Genomic DNA, 13,514 nt, shown 5'->3' with positions numbered 1-13,514 from the left:
AAGAGAGTACTTGTAATTTTAAATCAATTTTCCTTCGTTTAAAAGAAAATAAATGATTTAATATGCATATTTTAGTAACTAAAAAAATGAAAATTTTTAGTGTTCACGCAATGTCTCGTATATTACGAGAATATGAGCACACTATAAGCTGACACTTTATAACCCCTACAGTGTTGCCAACTGTAAGATTTAAAGTGTTGTTGGTAAAAATACAAGTAAAGATGCTACTTCCCAGAAACGTAAAATTGCTGACCCGTTGAAATATGGATTTGTTTATATATTGTTCAGGCCCCGTTCTTGTAGAGGCCCTGGGCTCGGCCCCGCATGCTGGACATATTGTTAGTCATTGACATATGCTGGACAGGATAGATAGAACATATGGACTGACATATAGTTAGTCATTGATATGATGTAAAGATAATCTGTTTGTGTGGCCTACGGTTAACAAGGGTGTCATGCCAGCACAACGATCAACCGCTTTTACCTTTACCCAACTAATGTCAGGTACCCAGGGTAGACTCAGAGACGCCAAAGTTCCCGAAATTAAAAATCCCAGTCCCCACCGGGATTTGAACATATATATATATATATATATATATATATATATATATATATATATATATATATATATGTACTATGTAGTAAGTCAGTTGGTTGATAAAATATACAACTTGTCCAAGCCAACTAGGGGACAGGAATGGTACGAAATAATCTCGCACAACTAGCGTTTGGATTATCACAGTAAACCACGTGACTTTTCGGGCTAACAAAAGTTGTGTAAACAATGAATTTCAAACACTAAGCTATAAATATTTCTTTCATTTTTAAACGTAATTTATCTTCTTATCTTATCTTATAAAATACAGACGTTACTTAAAAAAAGAAGATGAGTATGTCCTACGCGTCATGCATCTAGTCATGCACGTTAACCAATGACTTAATTTCTGTCAAGATATGTTAAGCAAATAGATCCAGTATCAGCCTAAATAAATGCTTATATAATAATTTTAATAATACACAATACGCTTCGTGTTGATCTAGATCCACTTTGTCACTGAATAATACCGTCAACGATTTGATCTGTTTCTAGACCTACTCTACAGCTATAACCGAGACCAATCGTTATAGAATCATGGTCTTGCTACAACACTGACTAGATCAGTAGATCTACAATATACAACCAACATTTTTGTTTTGATTTCACGTCCACATGTGTTCTTTATTTTTACTTCTCAAACTAGTCTGATCCTAGATCTAGGTAAAAGATTAAATTATCTTGCCTTATCTTTGTGGAGAGGTCAGTGTTGTTTATTGTGTTGTAACGTATTTCATATGGTCTACTTTTGATCTATACCAGAGATGTGCACAAAATCCAAAGACTATTCGTTGCCTATTGTTGATCCCTTCAAGCATGCTTCAAGATTCCAGCACATGTACAAGACGGAGCGAACTAAGCCAGTACACAGCACGAGACTTTAAAAGTATGGTGTGAAACAAAATGGTTGCAGGTTCAAGATTTATGGATGCTTGGTGTATCTTCGAAGGATTACCAAACGTCAAGCAAAAGGTTGAAAAGGAGGTCATGTACTACTTTGTTCGCGGGGTAGTTTCCTCCGTCATGCAGAGATTAGTAATGTCCAGTTTTTTTTTAGGAAAGCTTACACATAGCCGAAATTTGTTTCCTCTAGATATGAAGATGGAACAACAGAAACGTTATGGTGATACTCCTAAACATCTGATGAGTGTCCAGAGAGTATCAACATTTTGAAGCAAGAGGAGCTTATACTCTTTTTTAAATTGTACCTTAAGCTCTTCATTTGTGTTTGCTTCCGCCTCTTCTGTTGATTGATCTTCCTCCTATTGATTGATTTCCCATTGAGGTAATTACCATATTCAGAATATCATCAAGGCTTATTTGAAAATTGGAATAGAGAGGCGTTTAAATGGTGATAATTCCAAACGTCGAAAGCCTGACAGTTTAACTGTTCTAAATTTGGAAATTGGGAAATTGTGTCCCGTCTAATGTTTTGCTTCAACTAATTCTAATTATAACAAGAAACGCCGAGATTTAGGACTTCGTTGTTATGAATTGTAGGTGATTTAATACCTTGTAGCTGAGGGAGGAGGGAGAAAGGAAGGAGGGAAGGAAGGAAGGAGGGAGGGAGGGAGGGAGGAGGGAAGGAAGGAGGGAGGAAGGGAGGGAGGAAGGAAGGAAGGAGGGAGGGAGGAAGGAAGGAGGGAGGGAGGGAGCGAGGAAGGAAGGAGGGAGGGAGGGATGGAGCGAGGAAGGAAGGAGGGAGGGAGCGAGGAAGGAAGGAGGGAGGAAGGAAGGAGGGAGGAAGGAGGGAGGGAGAAAGGAGGGAGGAAGGAAGGAAGGAAGGAAGCCAAATGTCAGAGAATCAGCACTGCCCTGTCTACATTTCTATTTAGATGCCCGCCAGTGTCTACTATTAGCTAGATGTGCAGTTAAAATTGAAACAGTTATTTTGTTTAAAGTTCAAAGGATTAACAAGGGTACAAATCATAAGTGTGTATAAATATATTTCATTTCCCATTAATAGCATAAACGGCGTATGAAATGTAAAATCCCCACCTGCATAAAGGAGATTCATTATCGTAGACCCCATTTACATTTCATACACTCCCAATGTTTTTTTTTTCTGTCGTAGACACATTGGAAGTCGTCAGCCACTTAATAATAATAATAATACTTTTATCTAAAACTATGTACATTTCATCTCATTTCCCTTATTTAAAAAAAAATATTTATTAAGTTTAGTTTCGTAAAAAAAAATATTGTACATATAGGTATATATATATATATATATATAGGCCTATAAGTTTGTTGGTTGAAGGATGCACTGCCATAAATCCGGAGATGCATTTATATAGTTCGAGCAAGCGATGGTGCTGACAACTGTAAAATTTAACGCAATGTCGGTAAAAGTTCAAAAAGTGAGAAGCAACACAAACAAACAGACGTAAAAGTTGCTGACCCGTCGGCTCTAAGTCCCCGGGGCTGTAGTCTCTCTCTCCTGCCCTCACCGAAATCCGGCCCTGTTACAAGCGTATGATCGTAAGAATAATAATGGCTCCCGTCCCTTTTTCAAACGAGCTACAAGATTTGGGCCCATCTGTGACAATTGAAATTGAACCCCAAAAAACATGTATATTATTACAGGGTAAGCTAAACCTATAGCCTAAGTTATATAGGTGATATTCCTCTACCCCTCCATACAAACTGACCCCACTTCTGGCTGTTCAATGTAAAGCTGCTTTTTTTTTTTCACTACTACATACGAATCAGTCTTCGATTTCCTGAGAGTAAACCCATTCAATCAGACCTGTATTCTCGTGCCAGCGACGTCCGGCTGCCAGGATGGGAGTTAACAGGTCCAAAATAAAAAAAAAAAAAGAAAATCGATTAGGCTCACTTAAGTGTGATTGTGGTCTCGAGTCACAGGTGGAGCGTGCTGGTTTAGGTATGTCACGTGGGGTGGACTTTCCCCCAAGTCATAATTGGGAAACTGACCAGTAATAATCAAACTAGATTTACAAAGTATTATTGACGATAGTTGTGTCAGTTTTATGCTCAGACTTCAACATAACCGTTAAGAAAACTATTTAGTAACTTATATAAATACAGTATATATCTTCCCTTTCTAGAAGACATCGGTAAACATGATACGGAATTACTATGATGGAAAACTGTGACTGTCTTCAATAGCTTCGATTTGACCAGAGACTAGGAACTATACCAGGCTACTAAGTGTGTGTGTGTGTGGGGGGGGGTAGTTTATAACCAATTCATCCTCATTTTAAAAAAAACTTAACATTTGCACAATTTTCAAATGAAACGTATCAAGGTTAAGGACATGAAGACAATCGTGTTAGAACATGGTTAGGGTACAAACTTACAGTTCAATCTTGACGTTGACCCAAAAAGAAATGTTAAATCTAGTCTATGCTAAGTTAAGAAAACAAAATGTAAACTCCAAAACTGTAAACCCAGCCTTACCCAGCTAACATTTCAACAAAAGAAACTGTAAACCTAAGCTCAATTATATAACCATGTGTTTTTTTTAAATAAAAGAATGTACACATCCAAAAAGAAACTGTCATCCAAAGTTAAACTCTAAATATTGTGGGGCGTTATATAAGAAATTGTTAACCTAACTTGTGTTCAAGCCTTAAGTAACATTGTATACAGGTCTGTCTTAGACAGTTACTAACTATTCAACAATCCAAACTTTTAAGCACTAAACTGCTGTGGTTGTCTCCCATGCTATTTTAAAAAGTACCTTGATCATTGCTGTGTAAGTGAATGAACTACTAGGGCCGGCCAATCTAGTTAGACTTGCATTGCATCCTTCATTTAGCCTTTAACCTTCAACGGTGCCGCAATCTAGATCTAGTCAGTACCGATAATTACTTGTTAACCTTCCATCTCTAACTCTACAACCAATCACTCTTTTTTTTTTCTTCGTTTATCTGTTGATCAGTCGGGAACAACAACAGAGAAATAAGAAAAGTGTTAAAAATGCTTTAAAAAACAACAACAACAGAGTTTATATGAAGTGTAGTTGAATCAATTAGTTTAATGTAATTAATGAAAATTAATGTAATTAAATTTCTAATAGATCTAGTAAACAACAAGGTTACAAAGACAGTTTTGTGTGGAAACACAAACTTAAAATCGGCCCCCGAAGTGGTCCACCCAGGTAGGCTTCAATATTTTCAGACAGAACATCCAAATGAAATTATATCAAAGACAAATGAGAGATAAGAATGGAGAAAGAAGATTGACAGATCTTGTGTAGTGCCCCAATGGTGCTGCAGATCAAAGGATAGGTGCAAGTGAATGCAAAGTTAGATGTGAACCTGGCCTAACTAGTTCCCCTTTTAGACCTTGTGGTCTGTAGGGCAGATGATGTAAAGTTCATCTGTTTTTGTGGCCTACGGTTAACGAGGGTGTCATGTAGCCAGCACAACGATCAACCGCCTTTAATTTTCCCCAACTAATGTCAGGTACCCATTAGAGCTGGGTAGACTCAGAGGCGCCCAGGGATTCCGAAGTTGAAAATCCCAGCCTTCACCAGGATTCGAACCCGGGACCCTCGGTTCGGAAGCTAAGCTCTACCGGGATTAATCTGGCCTCGCGAAATGTAGTTCAAGAAAATGAAGTTTACAAGATTACTATTCGTTTTAAATTAGGTCTAACTTATAATGCATACTAATTAGCTTTTTCTCTTTAAATAACTGCTTGCATAACTGATTTTAAAATTTAGATTTTTCGCTTTCAGAAAAAAAAAAAAGTAGCCGTTGCATCAGAACTTTGAATGGTCTAAAATATTGTGATGTCGGATTTTTAATATCTTTTCTAGTTTACGAGATCTAAACGGGACAGACGGACAGACATTTCGCACAAAACTAATAGCGTCTTTTCACCTTTCGGGGGCCGCTAAAAAAGTAGTTTCCCCTTTCAGACCTTGTGGTCTATAGGGCAGATGATGTTAAGGTCATATGTTCCCAACTAACTTGACTCATCTGATCTAGACCAACACTTATAAATCTATGTGATGAGAAATATTTTTACAATGCTTATATCAGCTCGTTCAGTCTGTCTGTCTTGTGAAAAGTTTATACATGTTATTTCTCCGACATCCAATCCCGATTTATGATGAAATTTTTTACAATTATTTCTTTAACCTGACAAAACAAGAATCAATAAAAAAAAATTACTGGAAGTTAATTAACTATTCGTGATAAATTATTTTATTTGGTATCTCGAACAAGGGAAAGAAATTGTACTTGACTGAAGTGGCGGTATAAGCTGAATTAGTCCCCTTTATAGGTCGCCGCTTTAAAGTATCTTTGAAACATACAATATAACTATACAAATATTGACTTGACCTAGATCTCTCTGTCTGCGTTTAATTTGTGGTGATTGTACTGACTGCCTGGTCGTTAGGTATGCGCTCTGGACTGTCGTCTCGGTGGTTCAGTGTTCGAACCCTGCCCGCCGCCATTCCCCATCCGTTCTGTGGGAGGTTTGAGCAAGGATGTAATCAATTCGGAAGGAAGATCCAAAACATGTAAAACAAAACAAAACAAAACTATAAAGATACGCTAAATGTCTTCAGTTGTACCCTATACGACCACAAAGGTCAAAATAACTCAGGAAAATATTGTATTTCAGCATTGTCATCAAAACGTTTGCAAGCCGTACTGCACAATTAAATGAAAAAACAAAATCGTAGGTAAAAAAAAGTAGCACAAGGACTTAAATGAAATTTTAAATCAAAGCATGACTTTCCGGACGGACGAACAGACAGACCACACAAAAAACTAATATCAGATTTTTTTCTTTCAAAAGCCGCTAAAAAGCCCATTTTTTTTCCCTCGATTAAAGCATGTCTTTGACTCTCATAAGACCTGATATACTGAATGAGTAGGCGTTTAACTGTTTTACTAGCCCACGTGATACCTTCATCAACTGCAGGCTAGAGAACTGCAATTCAATTGTCGTATCCCCTGTGCCACAAAAAGTGAACATTACTTAGAAAAATAAATGGGACTACACTGAAATCTAGATATACATTCGTATATGAATGAGTTCAAATGGCCAGTCAGATCGATAAACCACCCATCCTCCCCACCTACACACACACACACAATCTCACACATGGTGAATGTTTTTTATCATCCTGTCGAGCATCTCGTCTAACGGATCAAAATCTCTAACACTACATCCGTTTAGCCTTCTTTTAGAATCCTGTGCAAATACAAGCAACACAATAAGTAACATTGACTGCGTGTGCACTAGTGGGAAAACATACGTACAAGCACACATAAACACACACACGGGCGCAGGCGAACACTCCTAAAATGATTATGATCTTATCTAAGACGTCATGATTAAAAGGAACACATTCATCATAACATTAGGGTCCAAGGACACTATTTACATTGAAACACAACAGATTGGACACACTTCACATTGAACACAGAATACATTGATGTAAACATCACATTGGACACAGAATACATTGGACACAGAATACATTGGCACACATCACATTGGACACAGAATACATTGGCACACATCACATTGGACACAGAATACATTGGCACACATCACATTGGACACAGAATACATTGGCACACATCACATTGGACACAGAATACATTGGCACACATCACATTGGACACAGAATACATTGGCACACATCACATTGGACACAGAATACATTGGCACACATCACTTTGGACACAGAATACATTGGCACACATCACATTGGACACAGAATACATTGGCACACATCACATTGGACACAGAATACATTGGCACACATCACATTGGACACAGAATACATTGGCACACATCACATTGGACACAGAATACATTGGCACACATCACTTTGGACACAGAATTCATTGGCACACATCACTTTGGACACAGAATACATTGGCACACATCACTTTGGACACAGAATACATTGGCACACATCACTTCGGACACAGAATACATTGACACACATCACATTGGACACAGAATACATTGGCACACATCACATTGGACACAGAATACATTGGCACACATCACTTTGGACACAGAATACATTGGCACACATCACATTGGACACAGAATACATTGGCACACATTACATTGGTCACACAATAAATTGGCACACATCACATTGGTCACACAATACATTGGCACACATTACATTGGTCACACAATATATTGGCTCATATCACATTGGACACAGAATACATTGGCACACATCACATTGGACACAGAATACATCGATCTGCACATCACATTGGTCACACAACAGATTGGACAAACTTCATAACGAACAAATTTCATATTGAACAAACTTCACATTGGCTAAACTTTACATTGGACACATAACAGATTGGACACGCAATGCAAATACATTGGTATATATATATATATATATAACTCTCCTTTCAGACCATGCTGTCTATATGTCAGATGATGTAAAGGTCATCTATTTCTGTGGCCCACGGTTAACGAGGGTGTCATGTGGCAAGCTCAACGTTCAAATACCTTTACTTTTCCCCAACTAAAGTCAGGTAGCCCACACATTTGAATTGGGTGAACTCAGGATTCGAACCCGGGAACCTCCAATTTGGAAGCCAAGCTTAACCACTCAGCCACCGCTATAGACCTTGCTTGTTATGTCTAAATTTAGTTCGATCGATATATGAACTTGCATTTGCTGTGTAGGACCATTGAAACAATTCGTGTTTCATAGGCTTATTCTTCCTCGTTTTTTCATTTACTTTGTCATATAGATCTAGAAGCTTAAACCACTTAAATCACTTTTCACAACATCATAGTTTAATATGATTTAGGCCTACACAGATGTGCTTCACACTATTTACCCAGATATACTTAACATGATCTACCCAAATGTACCGCATATTTTTTATATCCTGATGTGCTACTTACTTTCCACCCAGATCTACCTCACATTATCTACCCGGATGTTCCTCGTATTATTTACCCATACCCAGCTACGCTATCTACCCAGTTGTATTTCACATTTACTTCTTTATTATTTTTTTCCATATTTTGTAAATATCATCTTCCTAATGTACTTCATATTAGGCGGCCTACCTCCCCAGATGTGCTTCGTACTATCTACCCATATCTAGAACTACATGTTATTATTTATCCAGATACACTTCACTTGTCTTTCAATGGAGACAACCCACATAGTCAAGATGTTAACATCACTTGTCTTTCAATGGAGACAACCCACATAGTCAAGATGTTAACTTCACTGGTCTTTCAATGGAGACAACCCACATAGTCAAGATGTTAACTTTACTTGTCTTTCAATGGAGACAACCCACATAGTCAAGATGTTAACTACACTGGTCTTTCAATGGAGACAACCCACATAGTCAAGATGTTAACTTCACTAGTCTTTCAATGGAGACAACCCACATAGTCAAGATGTTAACATCACTTGTCTTTCAATGGAGACAACCCACATAGTCAAGATGTTAACTTCCCTTGTCTTTCAATGGAGACAACCCACATAGTCAAGATGTTAACTTCCCTTGTCTTTCAATGGAGACAACCCACATAGTCAAGATGTTAACTTTACTTGTCTTTCAATGGAGACAACCCACATAGTCAAGATGTTAACTTCACTGGTCTTTCAATGGAGACAACCCACATAGTCAAGATGTTAACTTCACTGGTCTTTCAATGGAGACAACCCACATAGTCAAGATGTTAACTTCACTGGTCTTTCAATGGAGACAACCCACATAGTCAAGATGTTAACATCACTTGTCTTTCAATGGAGACAACCCACATAGTCAAGATGTTAACTTCCCTTGTCTTTCAATGGAGACAACCCACATAGTCAAGATGTTAACTTCACTGGTCTTTCAATGGAGACAACCCACATAGTCAAGATGTTAACTTCACTGGTCTTTCAACGGAGACAACCCACATAGTCAAGATGTTAACTTTACTTGTCTTTCAATGGAGACAACCCACATAGTCAAGATGTTAACTTCACTGGTCTTTCAATGGAGACAACCCACATAGTCAAGATGTTAACTTCCCTTGTCTTTCAATGGAGACAACCCACATAGTCAAGATGTTAACTTCACTGGTCTTTCAATGGAGACAACCCACATAGTCAAGATGTTAACTTCACTGGTCTTTCAACGGAGACAACCCACATAGTAAAGATGTTAACTTCACTTGTCTTTCAATGGAGACAACCCACATAGTCAAGATGTTAACTTCACTTGTCTTTCAACGGAGACAACCCACATAGTCAAGATGTTAACTTCACTGGTCTTTCAATGGAGACAACCCACATAGTCAAGATGTTAACTTCCCTTGTCTTTCAATGGAGACAACCCACATAGTCAAGATGTTAACTTCACTGGTCTTTCAATGGAGACAACCCACATAGTCAAGATGTTAACTTCACTGGTCTTTCAACGGAGACAACCCACATAGTCATGATGTTAACTTCCCTTGTCTTTCAATGGAGACAACCCACAGTCAAGATTTTAACTTCACTGGTCTTTCAATGGAGACAACCCACATAGTCAAGATGTTAACTTCACTGGTCTTTCAACGGAGACAACCCACATAGTCATGATGTTAACTTCCCTTGTCTTTCAATGGAGACAACCCACATAGTCAAGATGTTAACTTCACTGGTCTTTCAATGGAGACAACCCACATAGTCAAGATGTTAACTTCACTTGTCTTTCAATGGAGACAACCCACATAGTCAAGATGTTAACTTCACGTGATCTCACTTGCGACATCATGCGTCTATCTTGCATCACTGGACCAGTAATTAAATCTACATTACAGTGTTGAGTGAGATCGTATCGATCTGAGGCAGAGATTTTTTTTTGGACATTGTATTCGCCACTACCCATTTACTGTTCACCAATGATAGTCACCAAACACAGTACTGTACTTTTTTTCATTGTTACATCCCTTGTTGAAAATACATAGACTTCTATGTCTTTTTTGTGTGTTTAAAAATAAAACAAAACAACGTCTATGGTATCTAATTGTATAATCCTATAATTTCTAGATGAGATATTTGTTCAAGTGAGAATTGAGAAAGACATTCAAAGATAAATCCGTTTCAATGAGAGGCTGGCATTGAAAAGCAGAGATCGACATTCTCTTATATTATACTGTACAGACGTTCCTTCGAAACAAAAAGATAATTATGTCCTACACGTATCTATGTGTCAGTCAAGTCATGCATGTTAATCAATGACTTAAACTCTGCTAAGCAGTTGGTTTTCCTGGCTGATTCATGCAACTCATGACATGCTCTAAACTAAGGAAGATGAAGCACTTGTATTGTTGGTCCGACTTACCACTTTACACCACACGATACTGAGATTGATTGATTTTAATATTATTATAATATTGTTAATATTCATATGTATTCAATAAACTGATAGTTATGGTTTAATGTGAACCTGGCCTAACTGATGTCATTGAATGATTATCTAATTGATTTAATTGTTTTGTTAAGGGCCAATCTCTCATTCAAGGCCTCAAGGAAGAAACTTTCCACTTTAGTTAAATGACTATGCGTATTTTATGCAGTATATGTAACGTATGTGATGGTACAGTTGAATGATCTAAAACACTGCTTAATAATTGTAGTTTTAAACTATATCCGATTTATATACATACTAAATGCATTCTTTCTCTTTTAAAATATAAGTGAACATTTTATTTAAAAAGTGAGTTCCTTGTATGATAGTAAGTATTTAATTTAGTAGTACAAATTTTGTTCATAAAATTATTTTAGAAAAGAACAAAACCATGTGCATACATGTGTTACAAATATACTTGCTATACAAGAATATAGATTCCCCTGTTGTTGTTGTTTTGGGTTTTTTTTACTCTTAATAGTCAATAGTATTAAAAAATAGTTAGGCTATTGCCCTTTCGGTGGTCGCTAAAACAAACGGAGGTGCTGAGACAAAGTCTGCAGACTTCAAAGAGAAATAACAAAATTAATCTTGCATAAAGCTAAACTATATCTCTGCTACTCACTGGCAAGAAAACAAATACTTGTATCAAGTCTGTGAGACAAAGCTGTGTTTTACTATTTAGAATGTACACAATCCATGAGAAAGATTTTCAATTACTAAAACTAATATACCCCCCCCCCCCCCAAGAAATGTAACAATTGAACGAAGAGCAAACTGAACAGCTGTCGCAGTGATTCAACACCAGTGTACTAGGTAACACACAGCCGCTCACGCTCCCACACATACAAAGCTTCACGTGCACTAAGCTCTAACATTCATACATAGTTAAAACAAAAGCAAAACAAAATGCAATGACCAATGTTCTTATTACGATTCTTTTATCAGCTTGCAAATTCTTCATCGGATCAAAAAAAAAAAAAAAAAAAAACAACAACCAAAAACCTGGATATATAGACAAGGTTCTCGAAAACGCTCTTACGATTTTCCTAGAAAGTTGATAGTTTATTTATATCTTTGGGTAAGAATTATTAGCAAATAGGCCAAACAGGAAAAACTCTGGCTTGATTGTTAATACTATTAAATTTTCAATTAGTGGTCGAGTGGCTAAGTGCGCTTGAACTCGGTTTGGCTACCTATGAAGGGGGCTCGACGTTCGACACCCGACTCGAGCAGAGTTGTGTTTACTGAGCGCCCAAAGGCAGCACGGAAAAACCTTCTCCTAGATACTCCCTCCACCCACTGGTCCACAAATGAGATTGGACCAAAGCGCTCTGAGCATGCTATAAGCATGAAAGTAGCGCTAAATAAAAGCCATAATTTATTTTCATTTAATTAGACTATAACAATTTAATTATTAAATTAGGCTTGGAGGTCTAGTCCATCTTTATCTTGAACACGTACGTCTCAGCGGGCATTCCCGCATGTCGTCCTGAAATAAAGAAAGAAATAGACGTCCAGGAAGTTGTTGGCGCCACGTCCAGTTTTAAAACAAACAACAATGAAATCCTTTGGTACCTAAAGCAGTTTTAAAGAAAGAACATGGCGTATCTGCGATGATCACCCAGTCCAGTTACATATTGTCATTCACAACAAAAACCTCTTCCTTCATGCACATATATTCATTTCCTCTCAGACAACCTCAGCTCCAATTTACAGGCCTTACTAATTGCCACAGAGTGCCTCGTAAGGATTCTGGTCTATATGAAAAGCATTGCACAATTTTGACAAACTAAAATGCTCATTTCTGCTTGCAAAACCAGTCTCCGGGTCAACATGTCATCATATTAGTGATGTATCAAATGCATCAAAAGCATCAAAAATAATTCATCTCTGATTTCATTTTTAGCGAACCCCGTAAGGGGAAAAGCCGCAATTAGGTTTGTGCAAAATGTCCGTCCGTCAGCCTGTCATACTCAGATCTCAGATCTTGTTATTTCTTACATTAGCACACAAAAATGTAGATTACCTTCAAAAATTCTTATGAAAATGGATTTGTGATTTCGAGATCTTGATAGTAACTTATTGACTATATAGTCCCCCTTCATGCCTGTGGCGTGGATCAACATACTATGATGAGGTTAAGAAGAAGTTAATAATGTTACAATCAATGTGAAATCCATTAACAGTGTAGCATGTAGGCCTACGTTGTCTGTAGAACGTACAAGCATTTTGGTAGCAGCGAGAAGCTAGTAAACGTTTGGAAACATTTATGTGCTGGCCTAAAGACATTCATACACAATTGTATGCTAGTTAGTATATGGACTAAATCGTGTATTACACTAGTTTTCAGAACAAACTATCTTTCCTCCAACATACCGTCCCCCTTTTCTAGTCACATAGTGTTTTTTTCTCAACACCGGTGAGGTAATCGGACTTCAAATGATTTTTCCAATTTGCTTCACTACTGTACATATGCTTGTCGTATCAAATGTAGATTTACATGGAGGCTACGTTTTCTATTACACTGGCTCATG

General features: G+C 37.5%; 1 protein-coding gene across 8 annotated transcripts in view; it reads right to left on the bottom strand.

Annotated features, from left to right (window-relative positions):
* Positions 1 to 13,514, bottom strand: part of LOC106078394 (uncharacterized) — a 49,740-nt gene that overhangs the window by 4,978 nt on the left and 31,248 nt on the right. The window contains exon 1 of one of the 8 annotated variants that reach the window (XM_056036242.1): positions 11,603 to 11,731. The exons of 2 other annotated variants lie outside the window; for them this stretch is intronic. The gene's annotated coding sequence lies outside the window, so the exon portion shown is untranslated. 5 more of the 8 variants (XM_056036239.1, XM_056036246.1, XM_056036240.1 and 2 more) reach the window with 5 other exon arrangements.

The sequence above is a fragment of the Biomphalaria glabrata genome, chromosome 7 (genome assembly GCF_947242115.1).
Source record: "Biomphalaria glabrata chromosome 7, xgBioGlab47.1, whole genome shotgun sequence".
Taxonomy (NCBI): Eukaryota; Metazoa; Mollusca; class Gastropoda; family Planorbidae; genus Biomphalaria; species Biomphalaria glabrata.
The sequence above is the reverse complement of the archived record's forward strand: the minus strand, read 5'-3'. Positions and strand labels throughout refer to the sequence as shown.